Here is a 19059-nt window from a genome sequence, read left to right on the forward strand (position 1 = left end):
TTCACGTCTTTCAATCTATTGGTTAACATTACAATGCGTCATATATAACATGAAAAAGTTCGTATAATACTTATATGACAAAAGCTTAATTTGCCCTTGATATAATAATTTCATATCTAAACCTACTTATCCATTTAAATATGTATATTTGAGTATGTGGTTAATTTTTTTTTTTTTTTGATTTTTGACTACGAAAATACTGTTAAATGTCTAAATATGTTGATATGTGGTTTTATGCCTTGTTTCTAATAAGAACTTGTGGTTTGACTGTTGTCAATTGCCACAGTTCACTATTTAAGCATTAAAAACAAGGACAAACATTTTTCAAAGCTATTGTCAGTTCGATTTCTTGTATGTTATTTCCTTTAACAAGTTTTATATCCCTGTTAAGATTGTATATAATGCAGTGCATTGTGATTGAATAGATTCATGTATAGATAAGACAGAATATTTAAGAAAATAATTTAATTCTAGCTTTCATTTTAAACTGTAGAAAACCATGAAAAAACGTTGATGACGTCACGGTCACATGACTAAATTATGTATAAGGGCTGATAACAAAATAACGTCAGCCAATCAGAAGACGCGTTACATCCAAAATTAAATTATTGAACAATATACACAAGAGAGTTTGGCTCTTTAAGACCAACTTAAAAATCTGTATGTTTCCTATTTCTATATCTACCCTCTATTTTAAGAATATCATACCTTAAAGTTTGTTTTGGTCATTTTTCAATAAGCACTATTAATGTCTAAATTTCTCTTCCATAGAATCAATGTTAAAAAAGTTGTAAAATAAAAACAACTCCCTACCTGCCTACCCTTTATTTTTCAAAGATGAAATAGAAAACACTCATATTATTTAACTTGGTCTAACGATTTGAGTAGACATTGCTGGATTTTCATATATATCAATACAACTAGTTGATTGAATAGAGAATCAAAACCGTAAAGGTTTCAAAGAGAAAACAACTTCACCAAAGAATAAAACGATTCTAAAAAATAAGGCATGTTATCGCCGGACGAAAAGACAAAGGTAGGCAAAATTTCTATACTCCAATCAATTCTTTGGATGATCAGTAGCGGATCCAGAAATTTTCAAGAGTGGCTGCCTTAGAGGGAGCCCGCTCCCGATATGATTCAGTGATTCCCTATATAATTAATCAAAGTTGATTCACAAAAGTTGGGACCGGGTCGCTTCTGATGATCAAATGTTGAAAGTTTGACTACATATAGTTTGTACACTACCAGTTTTAACCTTGGGTTGAACAAAAGTGATTGATCACTGAGAATTATGTAATTGTGTTCTATATATGACTTAATCATTATCATATAACAATACATTGCAAAAATCTTCATGATGTTCTGATTTATATTTAACACACGTAAAGTGCACAAAAAAGACAAATGCACAGACGTAAGATATAGCAATGCTTTTTCTGTGTTATGATTAGGAATTGAATGCTTCTTTCATAGTTACATGATGATAACCATTGATACAGAGCATATTGCGGAAAGGCTTCGTATAATAAATGTGCGCTTTTACAACCAAATAAAATCATAAAAAAGAAGCATTCAATTCTTATAATTAGATTGTTATGCTACAACATGAAATTCTGTTTTTTTTGTCAATGCATTATTTTAACATTACCAGCGATAGCACATTCTGTCATAGGTGTTGAAATTTATACGGAAATAAGATATAATATCTGAGATCCATTTGAGTAGTATCAGCCAATCAAAATAACGAGTTCTAATCAAACATACATACATGTAATGTAAGTATTATGCATTGTATTTAAGATGAATAAGCCTAAATAGCGGCTTAATTATAATAGTTATCAAAGGCGAATTTCGTCTACATGAGACTTACAAGTAACGCTCAGATCAAAAATAGTTTATAAGTCTGGTCTTTTTGATGGCATGTTCTAAACCCTTAACACTCATCTGACCATAATGAATGTATATTGTCTTCATATCTGGTCTCTTCCCACTGTTTTGGCGCGGTGTATAGATCTAAGATAGCTTAGCATGATTTTTTTTATAAAACATTGGTCTACTACTTTACGATATAAAAAAAATACATAGTGTCCCTTTTTTTTTTAAGCTTATACAATATATTCTCACACACATATACATATATTAGACCGTTGGTTTCCCCGTTTGAATAGTTTTACACTAGTATTTTTTTTGGCCCTTAATAGCTTGCTGTTTTGTGTGAGCCACTGGTCCATGTTGAAGGCCGTACTTTGACCTATAATGGTTAACTTTTTATTAATTGTTACTTGGATGGACAGTTGTCTCATTGGCACTTATACCACATCTTCCTATATCTATTTGATAATAAAAGATAATTCGTAGCATTCTTAAAAGGAAAATAAACCATAAATATTTCTTATATTTTCTCAACATAAACATTGCACTACAAGATGAATAAGAACCATGGAATCACGATGCATAAAAAAAAACAGTAGGGGCCAACTTTCATCATAACATGAGAAAGTAGTTGTCGTTTATTTATGTAATTTATACGTGTTTCTCGTTTCTCGTTTTTTATATAGATTAGACCGTTGGTTTTCCCTTTTGAATGGTTGAACACTATTAATTTTGGGGCCCTCTATAGCTTGATGTTTGTGTAGGCTCAGTGTTGAAGTCCTCACATTGACCTATAATGGTTTACTTCTTTAAAACTTTTATTTGGATGGAGAGTTGTCTCATTGCCACTCACACCAAATCTTCCTACATCAATTCACATTTATATAACATGAAAAGACATACTATAAAAACAATGAAATTGATCAACTCGATCGCATGATACTTACCAAAAACAAGTAACAAGGAAATTAGTATGGCGTTCATTATCACTGAACTAGTATATATTTGTTTAGGGGCCAGCTAAAGGACGCATCCGGGTGCGGGAATTTCTCGCTACATTGAAGACCTGTTGGTGACCTTCTGCTGTTGTTTTTTATTTGGTCGGGTTGTTGTCTCTTTGACACATTCCCCATTTCCATTCTCAATTTTATAAAAACTCTAATGAAATAAAAATTAACGACAACCACTGAATAAAAGCCTTACTACATAGAAATACACGCTATATAATTTCAGTTAAATGGCTTTACTTTATATAGCTATCAAAGAGATATTACACATAAAATAAGTAAACAGCAGCTATAGAATAATTTTAATCTAGATGATTATGCACATGATAAAAAACGTTTCACTTTATTTTCAGCTTATACGATATATGTATACACACAGAGTTACTTTGGGGATACAACAAAGTAATTCGACTTTTCAGAATCTAAAGGACTATGGGCAATTGCATTGTTCGTACACCAAAATGAAAATAACGTTACACCATTGGATGAATTTCCAGTGTTTAGAACGTTCAAAACCAATCACAACATTTTGGTATACACTTTTAAAAACATAACCCAGAATGCATTAGATTCTAAAACGGCGAATTCTTAACATTTCAAAAGGACACAAATTACATGTTGGTGTGTTACGAATATGTACACTTTGATCTAGACCACAACATGACACTGTGCCAGATAAGTTAACATGCATGTTAAATAAGTCCACGTCCGCAGTAGGACATGTAATATACTCCGTAACAATATTATGGTTCAAATATAAAAAAAACAACAAGATGTGGTATAATTGCCAATGATACAACTCTCAACAAGAGTCCAAATGACACAGAAATTAACAACTAAAGGTCACCGTAACGCCTTCAACAATAATTAAAGCCAATCTGTCTTTTAGTTCTTTTAAAAAAATATATATTATGGTCGCAAATTTAAATGTTCATCCATTGCTTTGGCCCAGTATCTAAAGTGAAAAAAACTATGAACTGAAATACCAAATCTAAGGTAAAATTAAAAAGGTGAAGTTCACAAAATCTATTAAAATTAAACGTAAGACTGTATCTATTAACTGTACGAATAAAATACTTTGATCAACATATGCTGGTGGCAAGCGTCACCAAACAACCACTGAAAATCATATTCCTGCCTCAGGACAGGTGCAATCAATTGCAGCGGGTTTGAACGTTTCAATAGGTACCAACCTTCACCTTCTTACCTAACAACATTATGTATAATAAATCGTCAATCGGGGGAACTCAGTCGGAACTATAACATTTGTCCCTTACGTGAACTTACGGTAACAACCGAACATCACATTACTAACTCATGATAGGTGCTAACAAATGCAGCGGGTTTAAACACTTCAATAGGAACCAACCTTCACCCAATGTTAAATAAATCGTCAATTCGGGGAACTATAGCAATTGTCCCTTACGTGAACTTGCGGTTAAGAGGTGTTTCTCATGCATCATATTGTAGAATTTAACAAAGATTAAGTATTAATATGTGACTTAATATCTGGCCTCTGGTAAATAAGTTACGGATGTTAATAATGAATGTTTTCATGTAATTTATAGTGCGACAGCTAAGTTTAAATACATAAAGATATAATTTAAGAGAAGTATGTGATACATCGAAAACATGTTTTATCTGTATCAAAAATTTGACTTTTGTGCCAAGGAAAAGAAGACAAATCTTCGTAGTAAACATTTTATTATTAGAAGCATGTTACACCACTGGGTCGATGCTACTGCTGGTAGACGTATCGTCCCCGGGGGTTTCAACAGCCCAGTAGTCAACACTTCTGTGTTAACATGAATATCTTTAATGTGGAAATTTTTTATAAATTTCATGTTTACAGAACTTTGAATTTTTCGAAAAACTAAGGATTGTCTTATCCCAGGCATAGATTACAATAGCCGTATTTGGCATAACATTTTGGATTTTTTTTTATCTTTCATGCTCTACCACAGTGTCCTTTTTTGCTTTATAGCTTTATACATATTTTGATATGAGCTTCACTGATGAGTCTTATGTTTTAATCCGGTTACATTTGATAACTATATTCATCATAAAAGTGAAAAATACCGAACACCGAAGAAAATTTAAAATGGAAAGTCAGCAATTAAATGGCAAAATTAAAATCTTAAACACATCAAACGAATTGAAAATAAATATAAAAAATGGTGGAGTAAACCTGGTTTTACAGCTAGCTTAACCTCTCACTGGTATGCCAGTAGTTTATAATTCCTTTACTGTGGATTCATTTATTTTCGTGGGTATCAATTTTCGTGGATTGCTGAAAACGTTCATATTCGTGGATATTTGATTTCGTGGTTTTGCCAATCTATGTATACAAAGCCTATTGAAAATATGTTATTCGTTGAACATTTGAATTCGTTGTTCACCAGTTTCCACGAAACCCACGAAAATTGGTATCCAAGGAATGAAAATGAATCCACAGTATCTTGGCAACGATGTTTGAACAAAACAAACAGACATAATTGGTAAAAATGTCACAAATAGGAGTGCAAAAGAGGGACGAAAGGTACCAGAGGTACAGTCAAACTCATAGCTCGAAAAAAAAACTAAAAACGCCATGGCTAAAAATAAAAGGACAAACATACAAATAATAGTACAGACGACACAACATGGACTAATGACTAAGCAACACGACCCCACTACAAAAACTGGCGGTGATCTCAGGTGCTCCGAAAGGGTAATCATATTCTGCTCCATATGTGGCACCGTCGTGTTCCTTATATTATAACAAATCCGGTAAATAGTCGTATTCGGTAGGTCAAATTCATGAAAGGTATTTTTATATTAAAATCTTAACCACTATAAAAAAAAAGAAGATTCCAAATGTGTCAAAAAAGAAAAAAATCAGTTTTCTCTTGAAATATCATTGAATATGCTTGACAAATGAACTTTCCAATTCTGGCAAATGAATGTTAATTTTCTGAATATTTTATTCATCAGAGATGACGCAAAATGTCAATATTGATTAATCTGCAAGCTTCGATTTGTTTAAAGAATAAGAAGTGCATTATAAACCTAAACAGGGTTTTGAATACAAATTGACTTATTTTATTTCCTGATGACTGTCTTAATAGATATATTTCTAGTCATTATGTGTTTCTGAAGATCATAGGCTCCTTACTATTGTCAATTAAATCATAGACATGACCAAAAAGTTTTTTTGTGAGAGAATGAAAAACCAAAACGAATGATCGAATTTTCATTGATATATTCCAAGACAATACCTAACTCTCTCTCTCTAAAACTATGCAGTAAATCGACATTTGACATAAACCAAAATAACAAAAAAATACTGAACTCTGGGGAAATTCAAAAAGGAAAGTTTCTAATCAAATGGCAAAATCAAAAGCTCAAACCCATCAAACGAAAGGATAACAACTGTCTTATTCCTGATTTGGTACACGCATTTTCTTATGTACAGTCATTTATAACTCCGTTATATTGGCAACGATTCTGATATTAAAAACTATTGATAATTTGAAACGTCTAACTGTGAATCAGAGGGCAAGAGGTTCTAGGTTGACTATGCAAACTTAAAATACTTATGTTGCATACAGTAGGATACTTAGCTAGCTTTAAAAATCAGGTTTAATCCACCATTATCTACATATAAAATTATCTAAAACAAGCCAGGAATATGAAAATTGTTTTCCCTAAGTTTGATGTTTTCCACATTTTGCTTGTGTCATTTGACTTTCCGATTAGAATTTTCCTTAGAGTTCGGTAGTTTTGCTATTTTATTTTGTCATAGATTCAAGTTTGAGGTCATCCAGGTGTGTGGCATTATCAGTCAAAAAGACTGAAGATATGAAGATGATCTTCTAGTTTCTTATTAGTAAGTTCACCAGAATATATAAGATGCAAGTACACCAATACATGTGTATTATTGAGTGACAAAATATCACCTGTAATTGTAGAGGGGCGTAAAGGGGCTATTTGCACGAAAGAACGCGAAATAAAATTGCCATTTCGAGAGGAACGAACAATTAAAATGTCTTGAACGTTAAACTTTTCACCGATTTCACGGAACACGGTGAATAACGAATCTTTTGCACGACTGCAAGTGAAATGAAAAATGGCAAAACAATTTGCTAGAAAAAAAGCTTTACCACACTTATTGAAATTGTAAAATGTTTTTTCTTAACTTTTAGCCTATGATGCAGATACTCACTAACAAGTGTGTTATTGGTTGACAAGATATCATCTGAAATTCAAATTAGAATTTTCAAAAATAAGATTTTATTAGAATTTTCACTCAGCTTTATGATTACTTTGGAAACTTAACCAATATACTTTGGGAACAACTCAGAGTTCTACGTTGAAAACACGTTTGGCTCCAACGCTTGTCGGTCGATACATGCACTTATTATGATTAAACTGACACCATTTAGAATAGCATGCACCAAAAGAAAACTAAAATCAAATACTAATCAAGAATAGTACAAGCAATTAAACAAGGTGGCTACAACACATGTCCAACATTAATAAAGATATTATTCTGTAGATCTTAAATGTAAATACAGTATATCAATATGAAAAGGTAGATGTGGTATGATTGTCATTGAGACAAGTCTCCACAAGAGACTAAAATGACATAGAAATTAACAACTACAGATCACCATACGGCCTTCAGCAATGATCAAAACTAATACCGCATAGTCAGCTATAGAAGGCTCCGAAATGACAATAAAAAACAATTCAAACGAGAAAACTAACAATCATTTCAAAACTTCGTGTAAGAAAACTTGACAAAGATTTCAGGTTTATAATATCGTACGCTAAACGCATATTCCGTCTACACCAATCTTGATATTGGGGTCCAAGTTGGACAATTTGAAGGAAAATAAAAAAACAATTTGAAAAACATTCATTGCCTCCAATTCCAAAAAAGGTGAAATAAATACTGAAAAGGCTATTCATGCTCTGTTTGAAAAAAATCCTAGTGATTCCAATATTTCATATTGTATCAACGGTAAAATCAAATGTTAAAGACACTTTACATCATGGTTATTAATTATAACACACTGTGCTGACTACTAGGCTAGTTGTACGTCTACTAAAGGGGACGAAACGGAAACAAGCAGTGGCGTTTTCACAAAGCAGAATTTAATTACTAGTAGATATAGGAAGATGTGGTGTGAGTGCCAATGAGACAACTCTCCCATCCAAATAACAATTTAAAAATTAAACCATTATAGGTTAAAGTACGGCCTTCAACACGGAGCCTTGGCTCACACCGAACAACAAGCTATAAAGGGCCCCAAAATTACTAGTGTAAAACCATTCAAACGGGAAAACCAACGGTCTAATCTATATAAACAAAACGAGAAACGAGAAACACGTATATATTACATAAACAAACGACAACTACTGTACATCAGAGTCCTTTAGACTTGTTTTTAAAGATTGTAGTACACTAATTGGTCTATTGAACGGCCGCCTTACGGGAAGCTTATGTTCACGCAAACAATGCGGAACTGTCATAATTCATAATTGATCATATACATCACGACCGACTTCATTGTTTACATACATTTGTTTACGTACAAGGTGGTAAATATTTTTTTCTTTAAGGTGTTTAACTAATTGTAATTTGTTTTGACGATTTTTTCTCTTTCTACGGAGTAGCTAGTTCGTTCATATTAATCTTTAATTTTTCTGGCATTTTTTAACGATACATATGTATCATTTTGTTAATATTACACAATTAACGTCCTTGATACGCTACTGCATCGGTACCAGAAGGTTCATTTGGTAAAGTGAGGTTTTGTGAAGCATAATTGATCGTGTACTCCATTATAGAATCTAATGTAAATATTGTTTACTTGTCAATGAAATACAGTGAAACCTGGCTTAACCGAATCCTGTATAAACCGAAAACCAGTATAAACCAAACATATTCTTAAGCTCCATCGTATCAAATTGTCTGCGTTGTGAACCTTCAGCCAAAACCGATCAAAATATAAGGTCCCGATTAGGTTCGGTTTAAACAGGTTTCACTGTATATGCGTTTATCCTAGATAATATCTGTAAATTAGTCACTTCATGTTTTTTAATCATTAAATGAAATTAAGAGTTACAATATATCATATTTGGTAAACAACAAACAAATAATTATATTGAAGATTGATGTGTTGTATTAATATGCAAAGGAGTATTGCAACAATTTTTAAAATCACGGACCTTCAAACCTTTCAAAAGTTAGTTGACCGTTATTGACTGTTTCAGAATTGAATGCATCTTGGGTAATATTTTCAAAAGTGTACACAAAAACGTCGTGATTGGTTAGAAACGTCATAAACAATGGAAATTCAACCAATGACGTGACGTTATTGTATATCTGTTTCAGATATGACGACTGGTATGTTGAACTTTAGTGGGCAGTTGTCTTATCGACTGTCATTCCACAATTCCATATTGTTTACATGAATTTTATTTATATTATGTCTATGCATCTGCACTTTGAAATTCGCGGTGCATTTTCTTCATATTTTGGTATTTTTCCTTTTAATTTGTATAATAGTATTGAATAAATGAAATAAAAGAGAAGTATTAAGCACAAACACGAAAAAACACACACACAAACAAACAAACAAAAGGGAAATAATGGTTCCTTTCGGTTCCAAATATACCTGAATGTTAGTTTGTCATGTAAGAGAATTGTGTTTTTGATGACTGATTCTTCAAAGTATAGGTTTAATTTTTGCGTTACCTTCCGAGACTTGAGGCTAATACTAGTGTGACGTATTTCGATACTTGTCTAGACTTGAGGCTATTAAGAGTTTGACGTATAAATAATGTTTGCTCCTCTGTATCAAAATAACGGACTGTAATAAATTGATAGAATATAAGTAAAGAAACATAAGAATGATCGCTATTCTGTTTCACTGTTATACATTGTCAGTACATTAATAGAGGAACTAAAAAGGCATTAATAAAAGGGCCCGTGTACCTGTTTTCGAGACATAAGCCACTGTCATGTGGCGGGAAATTGTGCTCCATAAATGTTCATAAACTGAACATTGGTCCCTTTTTTGTTATGAACTATGAAAAAACAAAAACGATTTTATAGCATTTTCCCTTTTTTCATACATTTAAGATTGGCATATTTCTTTTTTTCAAAATACGGGAAAAAAACAAGGATCATATAATAATATTTCTTAAAAGGACTTGTTAAGCTATATGTTTTATAATTATGACAAGGAACGTAGCGGGCATTATGTTTAATCTCACTACATAGATAAAATTAAGGGTTCCGATTTTTTTACAAAAATAAAAAAAAACCCGAATAGTTGACATCTAAGTAGCGTATTATTAAACCATTATATAGAACTCTATATATCTTCTGATTTTGTTTGTCTGCTTTGTTATAGTTCAAAGACACCGTATTCTTTAATTTACAATTATCAAAAAATTGATATTATGTCAAAATTAGTATATTTAAAGCATGTTGTTAATTATATCCAACCGTTTGACCGCGGAAGTAGAACATGAATATCTACATCAAAGAAGCAATTAATAATGACACTCATTATCAGATGGTTTGTTGTACTTACCACAGATATTAATTATTATAGGTAATACCGCGACATAAATCTCTTACACTCCCACCAATTTTATAAAAAAAAGCATTAATACATATATGAAAAAGTAAGGGAGAAATATATGCAACAAAAGTGGATAAATAGTAAAATGAGACGGAAATCTCTTATGTTTCGAAATCTATTTTCACAGTAAAAATTACAAAATTAGAAAGTATCATTAGGCCCGAGTACACAGTTATTTGGAAGTGCATTTTTTTAAGACAAAAAATGTAAATAGAAAAATCCCACCTTGGTTTTCTCAATAAATTGTTTACAGTGTGTTGTACTACTTTAGGACAAAGTACATTAAAATTGTAGAAAGTTTTATCGGCTTTAACTCAAAATATGTACAATTTTATGTTAAGGCTTTCTTGACATTTTTTGACAGCTTTCGAATTCCTATTTTTTAACCTTTTTCTGCTGGACCAAATCACTACTTTACTTCAAAATTCATGACCCAAATTTTGTTACACTGCAATTTCATCCCCCTTCTTGCTATTTGGGGCATACAACATGAAGAAATACATTTAGAAGTGGTATAAACAAGTATCACCCTGTCCACACTAGAGACCTGTTACATCATAAGCATATTTTGCATATTTTGAGAAAAATTAACATCTTATTCGTTCAATATTCATGTATGATGTAATTCAAATTTTCATTTTAAAGGAAGTTAAATGAAAATGATGTCAAACATAAATCAAAAGTAAAGGTACACATAATAATCATAGTCACATGCTTTGAAGAATTGTAATTACCCACAAACTGATTATCTATTGATATGTGTTATTTCGTAGGACATTATCACCCATCATGTTTCAAATTCTAGTAGTCAGCACTTTTCTGATGACATAATTATCATTAATATTGTCATATTTATAGATTAACTGATACATAACTTGTAATTGTTCAAAATAGTGTGAAATGTCTACCCTTGCAAAAGACCACATTGGCTTGAATTTGCAATATTTCCTAGATTTGTTAACCCTTACTTCTTTTCAGATTCTAACTTTAAGAAAATGTATCAACGAGACTGTTTAATACTAAAATTCTGCTTTATCTTAATATCACTTTGATGTCCCGAATATTAAGAATGCTCGCTGTTTCTGTCCTGTACGATAGTTTTGCTAATCTACTGATTAGGAGGTCTATATCACAAAAAACTAACGTAATTCCGCAACTTGTGCATACGGTTGAAACATAGCGAGCTTCATATCTTAATTATTTTCATAAATTGAAAAAAAATGTTCGATGGGATTTTGTTAACTCGGGCCGATAAAGTGATTGGTGTTTTGTCTGGACACCAGACTGTTTATTGTTAAAACTGTATTTTGCCTTCTAGATCTTCTTTGGGTATGTGTATTGTTGGATGTTGTCTTATTGACATTCACTTTATGTTAAATGTTTTATTCAACATCAATATTAACAGTAAGAAATCATTTATTGCAACTGTTAATCTTTAAACACAGCATGAAAACCAAAGACTGAGTGACACGTACTCGAATCAAAGGGTGTAGGGGGATGATCTCAGATGCTCTATATGGGTAATCTTATTAAATGTCTCAAGGATTGATTGTTGGAGTTTCAATGACACTTTTTAGTGCTATTGCTTTCATTTCACTTGACAATTTTGGTAGAAGTTTTATTTTGAAAGTTTTAATTTATTTACTTGTATCATAAGTTTTTATTTTAAATTATTATCATTTAAACCATGATATAAAAAACAACATTATAAACAAGAACGTTTACAAATGTGATTGTTTCAAATAGAATAGATCAACAGGTAAAATTGATAAATTACTTAAGAAACAATTATACCAATCATAACATGTACAGATATCCATTACATCTTACAAAAGGATCGGTACATCACGACTGTATGTTACTTAATTTGTTATAAATTGTTTTTCTTGATCTTCCTTATGCACTAGTTGATCATCTCTCAATGATTATTACATCCGGGTTATAAAATTTAGTATGACGTCCATTATCACTGTACTAGTATATATATATTTTTTTAGGGGCCAGCTGAAGGACACCTACGGGTGCGGGAATTCTCGCTACATTGAATACCCATTGGTGGCCTTCGGCTGTTGTCTGCTCTATGGTCGGGTTGTTTTCGCTTTGACACATTCACTATTTCCTTTCTCAAATGTATCTATCATCTTTTTAAAAAGGAGAGAAAGATACCAGAGGGTCATTGAAACTCATAAATAGAAACTAAAGTGACAACATGGAAAAATAAAGACCAAGCAAAACCAACCACACCAAAATCTTTCAAACTTACGATCTAGCAGTTGCAAGCGAAGATCAAACAAACAAATTGTAGCAACTTGCATAACGGTTTCTATTTTCATTGTTTTTGCTTCCGATCACGGTGTGGAGCTAGAAAAAGTTTTAGTCAACTTACACGCTTTTCTTAAAACAATTTCATATCACGTATAGACTCTGGTTGGTTGTTTCATGATGCGCTAGAGATACAGCAACAACTTGAATAAGATAAAGAATCACAGACTTTTCACGACTCAGGATAAGACATCAAATGCATTTAACTTTATGTATTTCAGTTACGACCAACTGTCATTATTTTTCATGCCCGTTTTATTATGCATATATTGCCATTTAAAATTCAATATTAAAATATCAATTACTGATCATTACTAATACGTGTTAACTTTCTTTATTAATTTGCAATATCCACGACTTGTTTTGCTAATAAATCTTCCTAAACAATGATTACAAATATGCATTATCTGTATTTTATACCTTCTGCAAATCTAGGCACACATTCAATTTCCAAAACTAAATCAACAGCCACATGCATACACATTACCTTAAATTAGGATAGAGAGAATCAGTCCATCGGTTTTTAGAAAGCTCAAACTTGTTAACTATTGTTGTCATTTCTGTTGTCATTATTTTCTATTATTTTGACAAGTATAGTTATTATTTTGACCAGTAGCATTACTATTTTGACAAGTAATATTACAAATTTGACAAGTAATATTATCAATTTGACAAGTAATACTAGTACTTTGACCAGTAATATTAGTATTTTGACCAATAATATTAGTATTTTGACCAGTATCATTATTATTTTGACCAGTAACATTTTAATTTTGACAAGTATTGTTATCATTTTAGCCAATAATAGTACTATTTTGACAAACATTATTAGGATTTTGAAAAGTAATATTATCAATGTGACAAGTATTATTATCATTTTGACAAGTATAATTACTATATCGACAAGTAATCTTATCTATTTGACCAGTGTTATAAACAATTTGAAGAGTAATATTATCATTTTGACAAGTAATATTAGTATTTTGACCAGTATAATTATAATTTTGACAAGTATCATTATTATTTTGACAAGTATTGTTATTAGATTGACCACTGATTTTATCAATTTGACAAGTTTTATTATCATTTTGACAAGTAATATTTTGACCAGTATCGTTATTAATTATCAATTAACGTTATTATTTTGACCATTGATATTCCTATTTTGACCAGTATCGTTATTAGTTAACAACATGAACAAGTAATTATATAATGTTATCTTTTTTATCATTTTTTAAAAACTCTTTAAACAAGTTATATTAATTTTTGACCAGTGTTATAACTTTTTGACTAGAATTATTAATATTTTGACAAATATCAGTTTGACCTGTTTAAGTATTATTTCGACAAGTATTCGTAATAACACACATTTGACCACTGTGGATTCATTAATGTTCGTTGCTTTCGTGGGTTCAGGGGTGCCATGAATTTAAATTTTGAAAGAAATACAAATTTTCAAAAGGAATGTTTGCAGAACTTGCCAAAACCACGAAATAAATTATCCACAAATATACAAATTTTCCTCGACCAACAAAAATTGGTAGCGACGAAAAAAAATGAATCCACAGTATGAAGGCATAACGGCACATAAAATACCCCAATATTTGATGGGGTTCGTGTTGTTCTTGTACACTTATTTGTGACATTTTGTTCACGCATCATTGCCAATATAAAGGAATTCGAGTCGACTGTCGTACAAGTGAGAGGTTTAGCGCTATACAACAAGGTCCAATCCACCATTTGCTACATTTGAAAATGCCTGTCTCATGTCCGGAAATATGACAGTTGTTATTCATTCGTTTGATGTGTTTTGCAATTTTTATAAAAGACTTTCCGATTGAATTTTCCTCGGAGTTCAGTATTTTTTTGATTTTATTTTATACAATGTCCTCTTGAAACGTCCGTTAATCGGTAAATGAACGAACCTCATTGGCTAGGAGTTGACACGTGCTTGCAAGTAGGAACAAACTGATATCTGTCGTTCATCATTTACTGATTAAGTCCAGATTTGTAATTGAGAATTGGAAACGACTCTTGTTTAAATGTGTTTCAACATTTCTATGCTTTGTATATTTGTTTATTTAAATTGTGATTAAGATTAAAACAAAATGTTGACGACTGTATCCTTATTCGTTGACATGTTAACCTATTGTGTCTGTTTGTTTTGTTTACATATCGTTGTCGATATAATGTAACGGTTAAACAAATTTGAGATTTAGCTAGCATTTAAACCAGGTTGTCGTTTGTTTATGTGTTACATATTTGTTTTTCGTTCATTTTTTTATATAAATAAGGCCGTTAGTTTTCTCGTTTGAATTGTTTTACGTTGTCTTATCGGGTTCTTTTATAGCTGACTATGCGGTATGGGCATGGCTCATTGTTGAAGGCCGTATGGTGACCTAAAGTTATTAATGTCTGTGTCTTTTTGGTCTCTTGTGGACAGTTGTCTCATTTGCAATCAAACCACATCTTTTTTATATATTTATTCACCAGTTTATACACAAGAAAATTCGTGTCCCAAGTAAAGAATGTGACATCCATTCGTTTGATGTTTTTTAGCTATTGATTTTTTTCAATTTGATAACGGACTATTCAATTTGGATTTTCATAAGAATTCGGTTTTTTGTTATTTTACTTTTAGCAAGACGTTTGCTTATTCGGAACTGTACATCAAATTTCAATGCCATGTTTTTATAATCGTGGTGTAATAAATTTAATGATCTTAGAGCATGCAGCAATATTCAAACGTCTGTATAATGTTTGTCTTTACATAAGGTTAACATAAATCAAAACAGTTATTGATGTCATTTGCAAATGTATATTCTTTAACTGGCATAAAAAACAAAAATATAGAAAAGGAAAACACCGATTTATTAATTGTATATGCGACCGAATAGCTTGTCTGTATTGAAAAAGAGTCAAAAAAAAAAGAAAGTAACTTTATTTGAGAATCATTTAAAACGGAGTCCATAAACAAATGGAAAATCAAAAGATCATATATCAAACGATAGGAAACTGTCTCTGACTTCGTAGGGGTATTTTCTTAGTATGTAAAAATGGGTTGCATTAAAACTGGTTTTATAGCTAGCAAACATCCCACTTGTATGAAAATTACATAAAATTCCATTATATTGACAACACTGTATGCTCAAACAATTAGAAATCATAAGTAAGCGTCACCAGGAAGGTTAAAATTCTAAAATGTCAGCTACATGTATCTATTTCGCGTTTTTGAGTTTACTCATTTCACAGAAGATAAGAAATAAATCTGATTTTTATGATAAAAAAAAGGATCATTTTAGATCAGAGACCACCAATTAACATATATGTGTTGGTTATTAATACTTATGAACGTTTAAAATGTCACATTCATTCAGTCTGTGCAATCTGTATTTTATTTGTAATTCATATCAGAATAAAACTCAATACTGTAACATTTAACATTTTTCAACAATATTGTTTATCCGTGGCCATGGAAACAGTAGATATTCAACTTCAGTAACAAGTATTTGAATTACCATTTATCAAAACATTAAAAGAATTTATTTATTTTCACTTTATAACAAGGACAATATTTTATAGTTTTTTTACTGACACTGCCTCTGAAGTACTTGGATATATGAAGAGCTACACCACCAAAAATTGACATAAAAATAAAAGCCAAATCCATTCAAAGTTACCTTTACCTACGGGAGTAAGTCATTTTCTATTTTCGAGAACTGGGTAGACAAATATACGGAAATGGATTATATAATAAATCCATTTGATCATATAATCCACCCATGTGAGATCATTAGCTCTGTAATTGAGGTTAGGTAAAATAATGAATAAAATTGAGAATAGAAATGGGGAATGTGTCAAAGAGACAACAACCCGACCATAGAGCAGACAACATACTTTTCTAAATAAAGGCAAGAGTAGTTTACCGCTGTTCAAAACTCATAAATCCATGGACAGAAAACAAAATCGGGGTAACAAACTAAAACCGAGGGAAACACATTAAATATAAGAGGAGAACAATGACCAAACAATGAAATGTAACACACACAGAAACGGACCAAGCATCAGTCAAAATCCCGTGAGAATAACAAATATAACTAAATTATCCGTTAATTTATTGGAAACTATCAAGAACCTTAGGTTCCAACTCCCTTGGACAAACATGACATACGATGCATTTAGTTATGCTTTATTTGGCCCATTCAAGCCTTATACAGTGTAACCTGTATAAACCGAACCTCATCGGGACTTAATATTTTGTTCAGTTTTGGATGAAGTTAGGTTTTATCAGGTTCACAACGCATACAATTTGATACGATGGAGCTGAAGAACATGTTTGGTTTATACAGTTTTCGGTTTATACAGGATTCGGTTTAGTCAGGTTTCACTGTATAGGCCTTCTTGATTTTTGAAAAACTTTTCATTATTTCCTTGCAATTTATTGTTTTGAGTGTTTCTGGTGATAGCAAATCCATAAAAAATAATTGTCCTAACAAATTTAAAAGTAAATTAATCCTCAATTCCAACAGAGGAAAATGCCTGTACTAAGTCAGGAATATTACTGTTGTTATCAATAAGTTTGCTGTGCTTAACTTTCTGATTTTGACTTTTGATTAGGGACTTTTCGTTTTGAATTTTCATCGGAGTTTAATAGTTTTCATTATTTTACATTTGGCATCTTTACAGAACAATGAAACAAGTGAGGTAAAACAAATGAAGATAGAGATAAAAACAAATGACGATACAAGGCAATAGACTATAAAAAAAATCTAAAATACAGGACAAACATTATTAAGCGTGGAATGTTTGATCGAGACGTATCATTTAACCACAAACTTATCCAACGCATTAACATCATCACTTTAATTGTCCAAGTCAGAACAAGAACAGCACAGTTTATTTTCATCATAAATACGAACATGTATCAATAGTGATCACTTAAGAACTTTTGAGTCTTCGATGTCACCCAAGAACTCTTCCAATGTAGATCATCTAAACGATGCATTTTTAAATAACTTTTTTCTCGGTCATTATTTTTATTCATGTGTTTCATATTTGTTTGTAAGTAAATTTTTTTTTAATTTAACCTTTTCTATCATCATATTCATGATATTGATAACAAAACATTATCGTTAAATGATGGACTAAAAAATATTTTTTTGTAAAAGGTCTATTTCTTTTATCTTAGATTTGTTGGTGTTAAACAATCGAAAAAAAAATAAATGATCAAACAGCTCTCATTGTAGTACCAAAATTAAATACATATGTTTTCAAAGTCTTTTACCCTTAATTTGTTAGTGTTAAACCATCGAAAAAAAGAAATGATCGAACATCTCTCGTTGTAGTACCTACATTAAATACATATTTTAAAAGTCTTTTACCTTTAATTTGTTTGTTGTAAACCATAGAACAAAGATATTATCGAACAGCTTTCTCTGTAGTATCTAAATTAAATACATATATTCTATACTCTTATATCTTAATTTTGTTGGTGTTAAACCATCGAACAAATATATAATCGAACAGCTTTCGTTGCGCTACCTAAATTAAATGATATATGTTTTACTGGTCCAAGGATAGTTTTAACATAGAAAAGTAAACTTACTATATAATGTCAGGAATGGGTCCTTTAATCTTAAATTACTTTCAATACACCATGTAACATTATTTGAAAGAAGATTTTATTACTTTTCATTTCTTTTTATACGCATTTGAACAACATCGTTCTAACAAAATCACGTGACATGTTCAATACACTGTTATCGTTTGTGACGTCAAAAAAGACAGTAAATGATGGCTGATGATTGTTATGAACTGACCTCTGCACATCATTATAAAATACAGTGCATTGTATTTTAAAGGTGTCATTTTATTCGCTAAGGATAAAATAACACAATGCTTATATTTCCGTTTTCATTTTCGCACGTGTTGACTTGCACATTTAAGTTCTCTTCATCATTCTTCTAAAAAGAAATTTATCTAAATATATCAAATACACCTAAAGCTTAACTATTTGCTAACCAACATCGTGCACACACTTTTTGTATCTTTCACGTTGATAGACCTGTACTTGGGTCTTGATGGATATGATATGCCTCAGGCTTTTGTCACTCGTTGTAATACATGCAATCTCTTTTAACGAAGTGTTTTGGGGTTAAGTTCTGATTTGTAAATCAACTTGAAAACATTTATCTAAAATTTCAAACATATTTTAA

At 31.2% G+C, this 19059-nt stretch overlaps 1 protein-coding gene across 1 annotated transcript in view; it reads right to left on the bottom strand.

Moving 5' to 3' along the window:
* Nucleotides 1–18491, bottom strand: part of LOC134694721 (electrogenic sodium bicarbonate cotransporter 1-like) — a 54428-nt gene extending 35937 nt beyond the window's left edge. Inside the window, exon 1 of the mRNA XM_063555762.1 lies at nucleotides 18450–18491. The gene's annotated coding sequence lies outside the window, so the exon portion shown is untranslated. The remainder of the gene's footprint in view (nucleotides 1–18449) is intronic.
* Nucleotides 18492–19059: the final 568 nt, after the last annotated feature.

The sequence above is a fragment of the Mytilus trossulus genome, chromosome 13, assembly GCF_036588685.1.
Source record: "Mytilus trossulus isolate FHL-02 chromosome 13, PNRI_Mtr1.1.1.hap1, whole genome shotgun sequence".
Taxonomy (NCBI): domain Eukaryota; kingdom Metazoa; phylum Mollusca; class Bivalvia; order Mytilida; family Mytilidae; genus Mytilus; species Mytilus trossulus.